Source organism: Aethalodelphis obliquidens, unplaced genomic scaffold (genome assembly GCF_003676395.1).
Source record: "Aethalodelphis obliquidens isolate GAN/ISIS:26980383/991018 unplaced genomic scaffold, ASM367639v1 scaffold13, whole genome shotgun sequence".
Lineage (NCBI taxonomy): Eukaryota > Metazoa > Chordata > Mammalia > Artiodactyla > Delphinidae > Aethalodelphis > Aethalodelphis obliquidens.
The window spans coordinates 31,406,864-31,421,335 of NW_020837957.1; positions in this window are offsets into that span (position 1 = coordinate 31,406,864).

The following is a 14,472-nucleotide window of genomic DNA, read 5'->3' on the forward strand; positions in this document are numbered from 1 at the left end:
GGTGAAATAATGCATAATTTTGACCTTGGCTTTAGGCTGAATCTCTGTGTTACAAACTCAAAGGTACACTGTAATACAGGTGACTAACCCATCCTGATCCTCCAATGAGTGTAATATAATTGCAGTGGCAATCATTTTAATTACACAGTGAAAGGGGGCTCACACAGAGTTGGGTTTTTTTGAGCTGCCTACTGGTCTGCGACTGGGAGGCATAGGGACTGGTAAGAGTATGGGAATGGAGTATCTGTTGGAAGAAATTAAAAGCCAAACTACTGTAGGAGGGTCAAGCTAGTTGAAATAAGCAGCAGATAAGCAGCTCTCTTAAAAAATGTTTGCCTTCTCAAGGCATTTCAACCAAATATGAAAGCAGCTCATACTACCTTTTGTCTCTAAATATAGAGGAGCGAGAGAATGAACATATCTCTAGTTTGCACATTTTCTGCCATCAAATTTCAAAATACCTCTCAGTGAAAATCTCAGTAGTAGAAACTTTACCTGAAAACTTTGTCCCTTCGGAAAGTACGTACTTTCTTATCACGGATTTCAAATACATGGTTTTAAATGCCCTTTGAAGTAATCTTCAAATTCTTTATGCTACTTTAAATTAAGGACTATCCATCACAATGCACTTTTCTATATTCACATGTATAAACCTATGCTGCTTCTGAGCACTCCTCTCACTCCCATCATCACCCAAAATCATAGACCAAGCCAAAAACTCATTAGTAATCAACATTATTATGGAACTAAAAAAAATTACTATAGGGGTCAAAAGAATTTTACAATTTAGTGTAGAAAATTATTTCAGATGTCTTGGCTGCTTACTTAGTGTTATTTTTTTTTTGGTTTTTCTTGTGTGTATGTTTTAGTTATTATTTGTGTTTGTGGGGTTATTGTTCCTTCTTTTTCCCTTTTCCTTCCCCCTTTCCCTCCCCTTTCTCTTCTCCCTCTTCTTTTTCTTCTTCTTTTACTGAGATCTTACTAGACTATGGCTTTTGTTCCCTAAGGGATTTGAGAGAGTGGATCCAAATGATCCCTCTTAAGAAAAATGGTCTTTTGCTACTAAGTGCAAAATCATCTGCCCCATCCTTCAACACAAATAAGGTTTCACCTCTTCATTTTTGAACACAATTAATTTAACTTGAATATTTTCTATTTTGTTCTACTTCAGGAAATGAGAGCTACTTGAAATTTTTAGATGTACATTAGTTTTCTACCTTAGAGGAGGATTGTGTCATATGGAGAAGATTGTAACTAAACATGACTGAAAGCTTTTCTTTTACTAAAATGGGTATATTTATACTTGCTCAGTACAAAAAAGGAGGGATATATAAAGAGCTTCAGAAATCTGCTCAGAGTTGTCTTGAGTATTTAATGAATGCTAATTTTCACATACCTATGTAGAAAGTCTATGAAGTCAAGCAAGAAAAAAACTTTTAGAAAAATAATAATTACAAATATACAAAACAAATAATTCCTAGAGCTCACACAAAGCAAGAAATCATTCAAATCTCCAAAAACCAGACTGGGGAGACCTCATTGACTATATGGGCAATTCATTTGAGAGCTCAGAGGGTAACAACTTATTAGTAGGGCTAAACTTGGCCAAGAGTAAATCCTATTCTAGGCCTACCCTAAAATAAAAACAGGACTCAAAAGGATCAAACTAATCTCAGGTAACTTGCCTGTTCTTAAAAGAAATACAATATCCAGCACTCAAACATGTGAGAGTCACAATGTTTGACTTGCAACCAAACATTACTAGATATAAGGAGTAACAGGAAAAATGGACTCATAACCAGGAAAGACATCAATTGATAAAAGCATAATCAGAAATGACAAGAGATAATGGAAGTAACCCAAAAGATATTGATCAATATGCTCAAAGAATTAAAGAAAAGCATAATCATAATGTGGAAAAAAATAGATTTTACAAAGACTCAAATGAAGCTACTAGAGATGGAATATAAAATAGCTAAAATTAGAATTTCACTAAATAGAGTTAATAGCACAATAGATACTTCAGAAGAAAAATATCAGGGAACTTGAAAAAATAGCAATAGAAACTTTTCAAATGAAACTCAAAATTAAAAAATATTTGAACAACAATGACAAACTCAGAACCTCAACAACTTATGAGACAATATGCTCTAATATATGTATAATTTAAGTTGTCACAAAAAGGAGAATGTGATGACAGAAAAATATTTGAAGTAGTGGCTAAAATTTTTTCAAGTTTAATAACAAGGTAAACTTACAGATTCATTGGACTTGGAGGGTTTTATGCTAAGTGAAATATGTCAGACAGAGAAAGGCAAATACTGTATGATATCATTTATATGTAGCATCTAAAAAATAAAACACACTAATGAATATAACAAAAAAGAAACAGACTCACAGATATAGAGAACAAACTAGTGGTTACCAGTAGGGAGAGGGAAGGAGAGAGGAGCATTATAGGAGTAGGGGATTAAGAGGTACAAACTAGTATGTATAAAATAAATAAGCTACAAAGACATATTGTATAATATGAAATATAGATAATATTTTATAATAACTATAAAAGGACTATAACCTTTAAAAATTATGAATCACTAATTGTACACCTGAAACATATATTATTGTACATCAACTATACCTCAATAAAAAAAAAAACCTTACAGATGCAAGAAGCGTATTGAGCTCTAAGAAGGATGAACACAAACAAAAACACGCTAAGCCACACATAATCAAATTCCTGAAAACCATTGATAAGGAGAAACTCTTAAAATCACCAATAAAGGGGCTTCCCTGGTGGCACAGTGGTTGAGAGTCCACCTGCTGATTCAGGGGACATGGGTTCGTGCCCCAGTCCAGGAAGATCCCACATGCCATGGAGCAGCTGGGCCCGTGAGCCATGGCCGCTCAGCCTGCGCATCTGGAGCCTGTGCTCCGCAACGGGAGAGGCCACAACAGTGGGAGGCCCATGTACTGCAAAAAAAAAAAAAAAAAAAAATCACCAATAAAAAAAGATACATTATACACAGAGGAAAAAAATAAAAATGATAAAATATTTCTTAGCATCTCAGCAATCCAGAAAACAATGGAATGGCATCTTTAAATTGCTAAATAAAAAAAATAATGTATGAATATAATATTGAATAACAATTTTTAAATATTTGAAAAGTAAAAATGAAATAAATAATTTTTGAGATAAACAAAAGCTAACAGAATTTATTGTCAGCAGGTCTTCATTTCAAAAAAAATATTACAGAAGTTTCTTGAAACAGAAAGCAAATATTACCGGATGGAAAATTGGAGCTGCACAGTGGAATAAAGAGAGCCAGAAATAGTAAATATGTGGGCAAACATAGAAGACTCTTATTTCCTCATTTAAAAAATTTCTTCAAAAGATAACTGATTGATTAAAGCAAAATATAATACCAATGTTTTGTAACATTTAAAAAAATAAGACAAATTTGCAACATTTAAAAAACAAGACAACAGTAGCATAAAGGGATACGAGGGGGAAATAATAGTAAACTGTTGTAAGATTTCTACGTTCCATGTAATGAGGTATCATATTTGAAGGTAGACTGTAACAAATTAAACATACACCTTTTAAATCCTAGAGTAACCACTAAAAGTATAAAACAAAGAGCTATAGCTGATGAGTCAATAGTGGAAATAAGAGATTTATAAAAATACTCAAACTAAAACAAAAGATAGAAAAAAAATGTAAATAGAGCAAATGGAAAAGAAATAACAAGATTGCAGATTTAAATCTAGCCATGCCAGTCATATTTTCACTAAATAGAAAAGGAAAAAAACACTGCAATTGAAAGGAAGAGGTTGTTAGGTTAAAAAGAAAGCACAACCCATCTATATGCTGAGTATAGAACCTGATTTTAGGTATAGATACACATATAGATAGATACAGATATAGATATAGATATAGCTGTGAATAGACATATTGAATACTATGCAAACACTCATCATAAGAATGCTAGAGTGGCTTTATTAAATCACTCAATGTATACTTCAGAATGAAAAATGTTATCACAGTTGAATATTGTACTGAAAATCCTAGTTAATGCAACAAAATAAAAATAAATACTACATGTGCATTAGTCTTCTAATTGTCATTATTTAGAAATCATTTGATTGCAAGTAGATAATCTTAGATAAATTAAATTAACCATTAGACTAATATGAAAATTCATCAAGATTCCTGTTTATAGTGTCAACATACAAAATTCAAAAGCATTTCTATGCATAGTCATGACCAATGATAATATTTAATGGAAATAAAGAATTTTATTCCAAAAGCAAAAAGAAGAAATCCATTTTTTTCAAGTCAACTTCCTAAAAAGAAGTCATATAGAATTTGACAATCTGATGTTAAAATTTATGTGTGTGAGAAAAGGACCAAGAACAGCTAAGATAATTCTGAAGAACAAAGTTTTGGTACTTGCTCACTATAAACAAACTTATTACACTTCATTAATAATTAAGACAATATACTATTGATGCAGTGATGAAAAACAAACAACCTGAATAGGAAAGAAAGCCCAGAAACAGACCTATGTATATACAAAAATTGATATATATCTGTGATGACATTACAAGTAAGTAACAAAAGGGTAGCCTGTTAAATATATAATACAGGGAAAATTTGTCAAATATGCAAAAAGTAATAAGTTGGATCACTGTCCAACATTATACACAAAAATTCAAGCAAGCTGAAATTAATAATTTCCTTATTTGTATTTGAATTTACAAAATATTACATATTTAGAAGAAGACAAGACTGGGTAGAATTTCTTAAACATGACATAAGATAATACAAACCATGAAAGAAAATATTAACAAATATGATCACATTAATATTTTTCAAATATTTACAATAAAAATCCTCAAGTAAAGTAAAAAAGAGAGTCAGCAAAAGGTGCAACAATTTGAGCAATAAAATAAAGTAGCATTGAATTACAATCTAAAGTATAAAATTAACACCCATAAGTCCATTTGATATAAAAATAACTGAATAAATAAATACATGGGGAAGAATAGACAAATCTCTCACACAAAAGAATTTCAAGTAATTTATGTATAAATTCTGTCCTTAAGGAGGTGGAATATAACTTCCCACCATTTAAGTGTGGACTGCCTATAGTGACTTCCTTCCAAAGAGTAGAGAACATGGAAAGGGAGAAAAAATGAGTTACTTGACAATGGAGAACCCTGACAAACACTACCTTAGTCATGTGATTTGGGTTGATATTAAGAATAATAGGTTCTATTGACAGCATATAACTTTATTTTTTTTAGCATCCTTATTGGAGTTTAATTGCTTTACAATATTGTGTTAATTTCTGCTGTATAACAAAGTGAATCAGCGATACATATACATATATCCCCTTATCTCCTCCCTCTTGTGTCTCCCTTCCACCTTCCTGATCCCACACTTCTAGGTGGTCACAAAGCACCGAGCTGATCTCCCTGTGCTGTGTGGCTGCTTCCAACTAGCAATCTATTTTACATTTGGTAGTATATATAAGTCCATGCCACTGTCTCACTTCATCCCAGCTTACCCTTCCCCCTCCCCATGTCCTCAAGTCCATTCCATTCTCTGTGTCTGTGCCTTTATTCTTGTCCTGCTCCTAGGTTCTTCAGAACCAGTTTTTTTTTTTTTTTTTTTTTTTTTAGGTTCCATATATACGTGTTAGCATATGGTATTTATTCTTCTCTTTCTCACTTCACTCTTTATGACAGTCTCTATGTCCACCCACCTCACTACAAAAAATTCAATTTCGTTTCTTTTTATGGCTGAGTAATATTCCATTGTATATATGTGCCACATCTTCTTTATCCATTCATCTGTCGAAGGACACTTAGGTTACTTCCATGTCCTGGCTATTGTAAATAGAGCTGCAATGAACATTGTGGTATATGACTCTTTTTGAATTATGGTTTTCTCAGGGTATATGCCCAGTAGTAGGATTGCTGGGTCGTATGGTAGTTCTATTTTTAGTTTTTTAAGGAACCTCCATAATGTTCTCCATAGTGGCTATATCAATTTACATTCCCACCAGCAGTGCAAGAGTGTTCCCTTTTCTCCACACCCTCTCCAGCATTTATTCTTTATAGAGTTTTTGATGACGTCCATTCTGACTGGTGTGAGGTGAAACCTCATTGTAGTTTTGATTTGCATTTCTCTAATGATTAGTGATGTTGAGCATCCTTTCATGTGTTTGTTAGCAATCTGTATATCTTCTTTGGAGAAATGTCTATGTAGGACTTCTGCCCATTTTTGGATTGGGTTGTTTGTTTTTTTGATATTGAGCTGTATGAGCTGCTTGTAAATTTTAGAGATTAATCCTTGATCAGTAACTGCATTTTGCAACTATTTTCTCCCATTCTGAGGGTTGTAGTTTCATCTTGTTTATGGTTTCCTTTGTGTGCAAAAGCTTTTAAGTTTCATTAGGTCCCATTTGTTTATTTTTGTTTTTATTTCCATTTCTCTAGGAAGTGGTCAAAAAGGATGTTGCTGTGATTTATGTCATAGAGTACTGTGCCTGTGTTTTCCTCTAAGAGTTTTATAGTAATTGGCCTTACATTTAGGTCTTTAATCCATTTTGAGTTTATTTTTGTTTATGGTGTTAGGGAGTGTTCTAATTTCATTTTTTTTACATGTAGCTGTCCAGTTTTCCCAACACCACTTATTGAAGAGGCTGTCTTTTCTCCATTGTATATTCTTGCTTCCTTTATCAAAAATAAGGTGACCATATGTGCATAGGTTTATCTCTGGGCTTTCTATCTTGTTCCATTTATCTATATTTCTGTTTCTGTGCAAGTACCATACTGTCTTGATTACTGTAGCATTGTAGTATAGTCTGAAGTCTGGGAGCCTGATTCCTCCAACTCCCATTTTTCTTTCTCAAGATTGCATTGGCTATTCGCGGTCTTTTGTTTCCATACAAAATGTGAAATGTTTTGTTCTAGTTCTCTGAAAAACGCCATGGGGATTTTGATAGGGATTGCATTGAATCTGTAGATTGCTTTGGGGAGTATAGTCATTTTCACAATGTTGATTCTCCCAGTCCAAGCACATGGTATACCTCTCCATCTGTTTGTATCATCTTTAATTTCTTTCATCAGTGTCTTATACTTTTCTACATACAGGTCTTTTGTCTCCTTAAGTAGGTTTATTCCTAGATATTTTATTCTTTTTCTTTGCAATGTTAAATGGGAGTGTTTCCTTAATTTCTCTTTCAGTGTTTTCCTCATTTGTGTAGAGGAATGCAAGAGATCACTGCGCATTAATTTTGTATCCTGCAACTTTACCAAATTCATTGATTAGCTCTAGTAGTTTTCTGGTAGCACCTTTAGGATTCTCTATGCATAGTATCATGTCATCTGCAAACAATGACAGCTTTACTTCTGCTTTTCTGATTTGGATTCCATTTATTTCTTTTTCTTCTTTGATTGCTGTGGCTAAAACTTCCAAAACTATGTTTAATAATATTGGTAGGAGTGGGCAACCTTGTCTTGTTCCTGATCTTAGAGGAAATGTTTTCAATTTTTCACCATTGAGAATGATGTTGGCTGTGGGTTTGTCATATATGGCCTTTATTATGTTGAGGTAAGTTTCCTCTATGCCTACTTTCTGGAGTGTTTTTTATCATAAATGGGTGTTGAATTTTGTCAAAAGCTTTTTCTGCATCTATTGAGATGATCATATGTTTTTTGTCCTGTAATTTGTTAATATGGTGTATCACATTGATTGATTTGCATATATTGAAGAATACTTGCATCCCTGAGATAAACCCCACTTGATCATGGTGATTGATCCTTTTAATATGCTGTTGGATTAGTTTGCTTGTATTTTGTTGAGGATTTTTGCATCTATGTTCATCAGTGATATTGGCCTGTAGCTTTCTTTCTTTGTGACCTCTTTGCCTGGTTTTGGTATCAGGGTGATGGTGGCCTCGTAGAATGAGTTTGGGAGTGTTCTTCCCTCTGCTGTGTTTTGGAAGAGTTTGAGAAGGATATGTGTTAGCTCTTCTTAAAGTGTTTGATAGAATTCGCCTGTGAAGCATCTGCTCCTGGGCTTTTGTTTGTTGAAAGATTTTTAATCACAGTCTCAATTTCAGTGCTTGTGGTTTGTCGGTTTATATTTTCTATTTCTTCCTGGTTCAGTCTTGGAAGGTTGTGCCTTTCTAAGAATTTGTCCATATCTTCTAGGTTGTCCATTTTATTTGCATATAGTTGCTTTTAGTAATCTCTCATGACCCTTTGTATTTCTGCAGTGTCAGTTATTACTTCTCCTTTTTCATTTCTAATTGTATTGATTTGAGTCTTCTCCCTTTTTTTCTGATGGGTCTGGTTAATGGTTTATCAATTTTGCTTATCTTCTCAAAGAACCAGCTTTTAGTTTTATTGATCTTTGTATTGTTTCCACATTTCTTTTTCATTTATTTCTGATTGATCTTTATGATTCCTTTCCTTCTGCTAACTTTGTGATTTTCTTGTTCTTATTTCTCTAATTACTTTCGGTGCGAGTTTAGGTTTTTTATTTGAGATTTTTCTTGTTTCTTGAGGTAGGATTGTATTGCTATAAACTTCTCTCTTAGAACTGCTTTTTCTGCATCCCATATATTTTGGGTCATCATGTTTTCATTGTCATTTGTTTCTAGGTATTTTTTGATTTCTTCTTTGATTTCTTCAGTGTTCTCTTGGTTATTAAGTAGTGTATTGTTTAGCCTCCATATGTTTGTATTTTTTACAGATTTTTTCCTGTAATTGCTATCTAGTCTCATAGCATTGTGGTTGAAAAGATTCTTGATACAATTTCAATTTTCTTAAATTTACCGAGGATTGATTTGTGACCCAAGATATGATCTACCCTGGAGAATGTTCCATGAACACTTGAGAAGAAAGTGTATTTTGTTTTTTTGGATAGAATATCCTATAAATATCAATTAAGTTCTTCTTGTTTAATGTATCATTTAAAGCTTGTGTTTATTTATTTTCACTTTGGGTGATCTGTCCATTGGTGAAAGCTGGGTGTTAGAGCCCCCTAATATGATTGTGTTACTGTCGTTTTCCACTTTTATGGCTGTTAGCATTTGCCTTCTGTACTGAGGTGCTCCTATGTAGGGTGCATAAATGTTTACAATTGTTATATCTTCTTCTTGGATTGATCCCTTGATCTTTATGTAGTGTCCTTCTTTGTCTCTTCTAATTGTCTTTATTTTAAAGTCTATTTTGTCTGATATGAGAATTGCTACTCCAGCTTTCTTTTGATTTCCATTTGCATGGAATATTTTTTGCCATCCCCTCACTTTCAGTCTGTATGTGTCCCTAGGTCTGAAGTGGGTCTCTTGTAGACAGCACATATATGGGCCTTGTGTTTGTATCCATTCAGACAGTCTATGTCTTTTGGTGGAAGCATTTAATCCATTTACATTTAAGGTAGTTATTGATATATATGCTCCTATTACCATTTTCTTAATTGTTTTGGGTTTGTTATTGTAGGTCTTTTCCTTCTCTTGTGTTTCCTGCCTAGAGAAGTTCCTTTAGCATTTGCTGTGAAGCTCGTTTTGTGGTGCTGAATTCTAACTTTTGCTTGTCTGTAAAGGTTTTAATTTCTCCAGTGACTCTGAATGAGATCCTTGCTGGGTAGAGTAATCTTGGTTGTAGGTTTTTCCTTTTCATCACTTTAAATATGTCCTGCCACTCCCTTCTGGTTTGTAGAGTTTCTGCTGAAAGATCAGCTGTTAACCTTATGGGGATTCCCTTGTATGTTATTTGTTGTTTTTCCCTTCCTGTTTTTAATATTTTTTCTTTGTATTTAATTTCTGATAGTTTGATTAATATATGCCTTTGTGTGTTTCTCCTTGGATTCATCCTGTATGGGACTCTCTGTGCTCCCTGGAGTTGATTGACTATTTCGTTTCCCATATTAGGGATGTTTGCAACTATAATCTTTTCAAATATTTTCTCAGTCCCTTTCTTTTCCTCTTCTTTTTCTGTGACCCTTATAATTTGAATCTTGGTGCATTTAATGTTTTCCCAGTGGTCTCTAAGACTGTCCTCACTTCTTTTCATTCTTTATTCTGCTCTGCAGTAGTTATTTCCACTATTTTATCTTCCCAGTCACTTATCTGTTCTTCTGCCTCAGTTATTCTGCTATTGATTCTTTCTAGAGATGTTTAATTTCATTTATTGTGCTGTTCATCATTGATTGTTTGTTCTTTAGTTCTTCTAGGTCCTTGTTAAACGTTTTTTTGTATTTTCTCCATTCTTATTTCCAAGATTTTGGATCACCTTTACTATCATTTCTCTGAATTCTTTTTCAGGTAGACTGCCTAGTTCCTCTTCATTTGTTTGATCTGGTGGGTTTTTACCTTGTTCCTTCATCTTCTGTGTGTTTCTCTGTCTCCTCATTTTGCTTAACTTACACTGTTTGGGGTTTCTGTTTTGCTGGCTGCAGGTTCATAGTTCCCATTGCTTTCAGTGTCTGCCCCCAGTGACTAAGGTTGGTTCAGTGGGTTGTGTAGGCTTCCTGGTGGAGGGGACTGGTGTCTGTGTTCTGGTTAATGAGGCTCGATCTTGTCCTTCTGGTGTGCAGGACTGCATCCGTTGGTGTGTTTTGGGGTGTCTGTGACCTTATTATGATTTTAGGCAGCCTCTCTGCTAATGGGTGGGGTTGTGTTCCCGTCTTGCTAGTTGTTTGGCATAGGGTGTCCAGCACTGTAGCTTGCTGGTTGTTGAGTGGAGCTGGGTCTTAGCTTTGAGATGGAGATGTCTGGGAGAGCTCTGGTCATTTGATATTACATGGATCAGGGAGGTCTCTGGTGGACAAATGTCCTGAACTTCGCTCTCCCACCTTAGACGCACAGGTCTGACACCCGGCCAGAGCAACAAGACAGTGTCAGCCATACTTGCTCAGAAGAAAGGGGTGAAAGAAAGAAAGAAAGAAAGAAAGAAAGAAAGAAAGAAAGAAAGAGAGAAAGAAAGAAAGAAAGAAAGAAAGAAAGAAAGTTATAAACATACAAAATTTTTTTAATTAAAAATAATAAAAATTAAAAAGTGATAAAAAAAGAAAAAGACAGAAAGAAAGAAGAGAGCAACCAAACCAGAAAAACAAATCCACAAATGATAACAGATGCTAAGAACTATATTTAAAAAAGAAAAAAAAACAGAAAGAAAAAAGAAAACAGACAGACAGAACCCTAGGACAAATGGTAAAAGCAGAGCTATACAGAAAAAAACACACAAAGAAGCATACACGTACACACTCACAAAAAGAGAAAAAAGAAAAAAATATATCTATATATAAAAAAAAGGAAGAGAGCAACAAAATCAATGAACAAATCTACCAATGATAATAAACTCTAAATACAAAACAAAGATAAACATAAAACCAGAAACCAGTCAGTCGCATACAGCAAACCCCAAGTCTACAGTTGCTCCCAATGTCCACTGCCTCAATTTGGGATGATTTGTTATCTATTCAGGTATTCCACAGATGCATTGTGCATCAAGTTGATTGTGGAGATTTAATCCGCTACTCCTGAGGCAGCTGGGAGAGATTTCCCTTTCTCTTCTTTGTTCGCACAGCTCCTGGGGTTCAGCTTTGGATTTGGCCTCGCCTCTGTGTGTAGGTCACCTGAGGGCATCTGTTACTGCCCAGACAGTATGGGGTTAAAGGAGCAGCTGATTTGGGGACTCTGGCTCACTCAGGCCAATGGGAGGGTGGGGGACGGAATGTGAGCCAGTGGCAGCAGAGGCTGGCATGACATTACACCGGCCTGAGGCATGCTGTGTGTTCTCCCAGGGAAGTTGTCCCTGGATCACGGGACCCTGGCAGTGGAGGGCTGCACAGCCTCCTAGGAGTGAAGGTGTGTATAGTGACTTGTGCTTGAACACAGGCTTCTTGGTGGCTGCAGCAGCATCCTTAGTGTCTCATGCCCATCTCTGGTGTCTGTGCTGATAGCTGTGGCTCCCACCTGTGTCTGGAGGTTGTTTAGGCGGTGCTCTGAATCCCCTCTCCTCACACACCCTGAAACAATGGTCTCTTGCCTCTTAGGCAGTTCCAGACTTTTTCCTGGACTCCCTTCCGACTAGCTGTGGTGCACTAGCCTCCTTCAGGCTGTATTCTCGCAGCCAACCCCAGTCCTCTCCCTGGGATCTGACCTCCAAAGCCCGAGCCTCAGCTCCCAGCCCTGCCCACCCTGGCAGGTGAGCAGACAAGCCTCTCGGGCTGGTGAGTGCTGGCTGGCACCAATCCTCTGTGCGGGAATCTCTCCACTTTGCCCTCTGCACCCCTGTTGCTGCTCTCTCCTCCGTGGCTCTGAAGGTTCCCCCTTGCCAACCCCCATCTCCGCCATTGAATGGACTTCCTAGTGTGTGGAAACTTTTCCTCCTTCACAGCTCCCTTCCGGAGGTGCAGGTCTCATCCCTATTCTTTTGTCTCTCTTTTTTTTTTTTGCCCTACCCAGATACGTGGGGAGTTTCTTGCCTTTTGGGAAGTCTGAGGTTTTCTGCCAGTGTTCAGTAAGAGTTCTGTAGGATTTTTTCCACATGTAGATGTATTTCTGATGTATTTGTGGGGAGGAAGGTGATCTCCACGTCTTGCTCCTTCACTATCTAGAAGATCTCCTCGACAGTATGTACCTTTCATATGATGTGATGAGAATGGCTCTTTTCACCTGTGATTTTCCTCCCTAAAACCCTTATCCCCCTTATAACCACTTTGAAAACATCATGTGAATTCCAACTGAGGAATTCTTGATTAGTACTCCTCAAAATTATTAAGGTCATCAGAAACAAGAAGAAACTGAGGAACAGTCACAGCCAAGAGGATCCTGAAAAGACACAATGGCTAAGTTAATATACTGTATGGGATCCTGGAACAGAAAAAAAAGACATTAGTAAGAAAATTTGAATAAAGTATAAAATTTACTTAATAATAACATAGTATTAGTTCATTAATTGTGACAAGTGTACCACACTAATATAAGTAATAAGAGATACTGGGTGTGGGTTATACAGGAATTTTCTGTACAATTATTGAAACTTTTCTGTGAGCCTAAAACTGTTCAAACATAGAAGTTTTCCTTAAAAAAATAGCCATTGTCTGGGAGAAAATTTTTGCAACATGTGTAATAGGTAAAGATTAATATTGAAACTTTGTAAAACATGCAATAAATCAATAAGTAAAAAACATATAATCCAAAAACAAACTTGGCAAAGAATATAAACCATCAATTCACAGAACAGGTAAAACTAATGGCCATAAACTTAAAAAAAACACCCTCAACCTCGTAATTCACAAGGGAAATACAAATTTAAACTACAATGTGATAAAATTGTACATGCACCATATAATTTAAAATATGAAAATCTGACGGTGTAGAAAAGGAGGTGGAATGATGGTGATTCTCATGTTCTAATTATAGAGTGAAAATTGTGTCAGACATTCCGGAAACCTACTTAAAAATATTTAATAGTGTTGAAGATACATCATACTTTCAACCCAAATATTTACCTTAAAGTATATATGGTAGAGCAGTTTTCTTCTCAGTGATGTATTCATATGGCTAGGGGTATATAATGACATTCTAAGGAATATGCAGGTATAGATAGTTTTATGGGATCCATCATTAAGATCCTCAATTTCCATGATACCTTTTTTAGAAATGGGAGTCCTTAGAAGAGAGATCTGCCTATTCTCTTTAATTATGCCTAGGCTCCTTCATAATCATCCTTTTCAAAAAGAAAGAATATCTTTCTCCTTTTTGAACCTTACAATGGTGGACTGCCCAAAGAGACCTTTCAAGAATGCATGGCTCATAAAGGAGAGTCCTGGGACCTGAAGTAGTTAGCTTGGTTAAAAAACTCTGAAGGGGGCAATGCCTTATTTTATCCTAGTGACAACACAAGGCAAAGCCCTGTGTCTTTATCTTATTGTCTATTCTTTTTTCTTTCCATCTATCTTAGAAATAGAATTCAAAAGTGAACTGGTTGTCATGGAGATGAGTATAAATCACTTTTATTTGAATTGAAAAATCTAATAACATATTGAAAAGTCATATATTTCTGACAGAAAATAAGTCTGATAACTGTTTGTTTTGACAACAAAGACTGGTTTGCCTTTTTAGTTAAATGATAAACAATTCCCATAAATCAGATTAGCCAAATCTGCTCCAAAGTTTTGACCAAAATATTTTTAAAGCACAAATAAAACATAGAACATGCTGAAATATGTATCCTTTGCAATTCTTAACTTTAAATTAAAAAAAAATAGATGTTAAAAATGTGCTGAGGGCTTCCCTGGTGGTGCAGTGGTTGAGAGTCCATCTGCCGATGCAGGGGACACGGGTTCATGCCCCAGTCCAGGAAGATCCCACATGCTGCGGAGCAGCTGGGCCTGTGAGCCATGGCCGCTGAGCCTGCGTGTCCGGAGCCTGTGCTCCGCAACAGGAG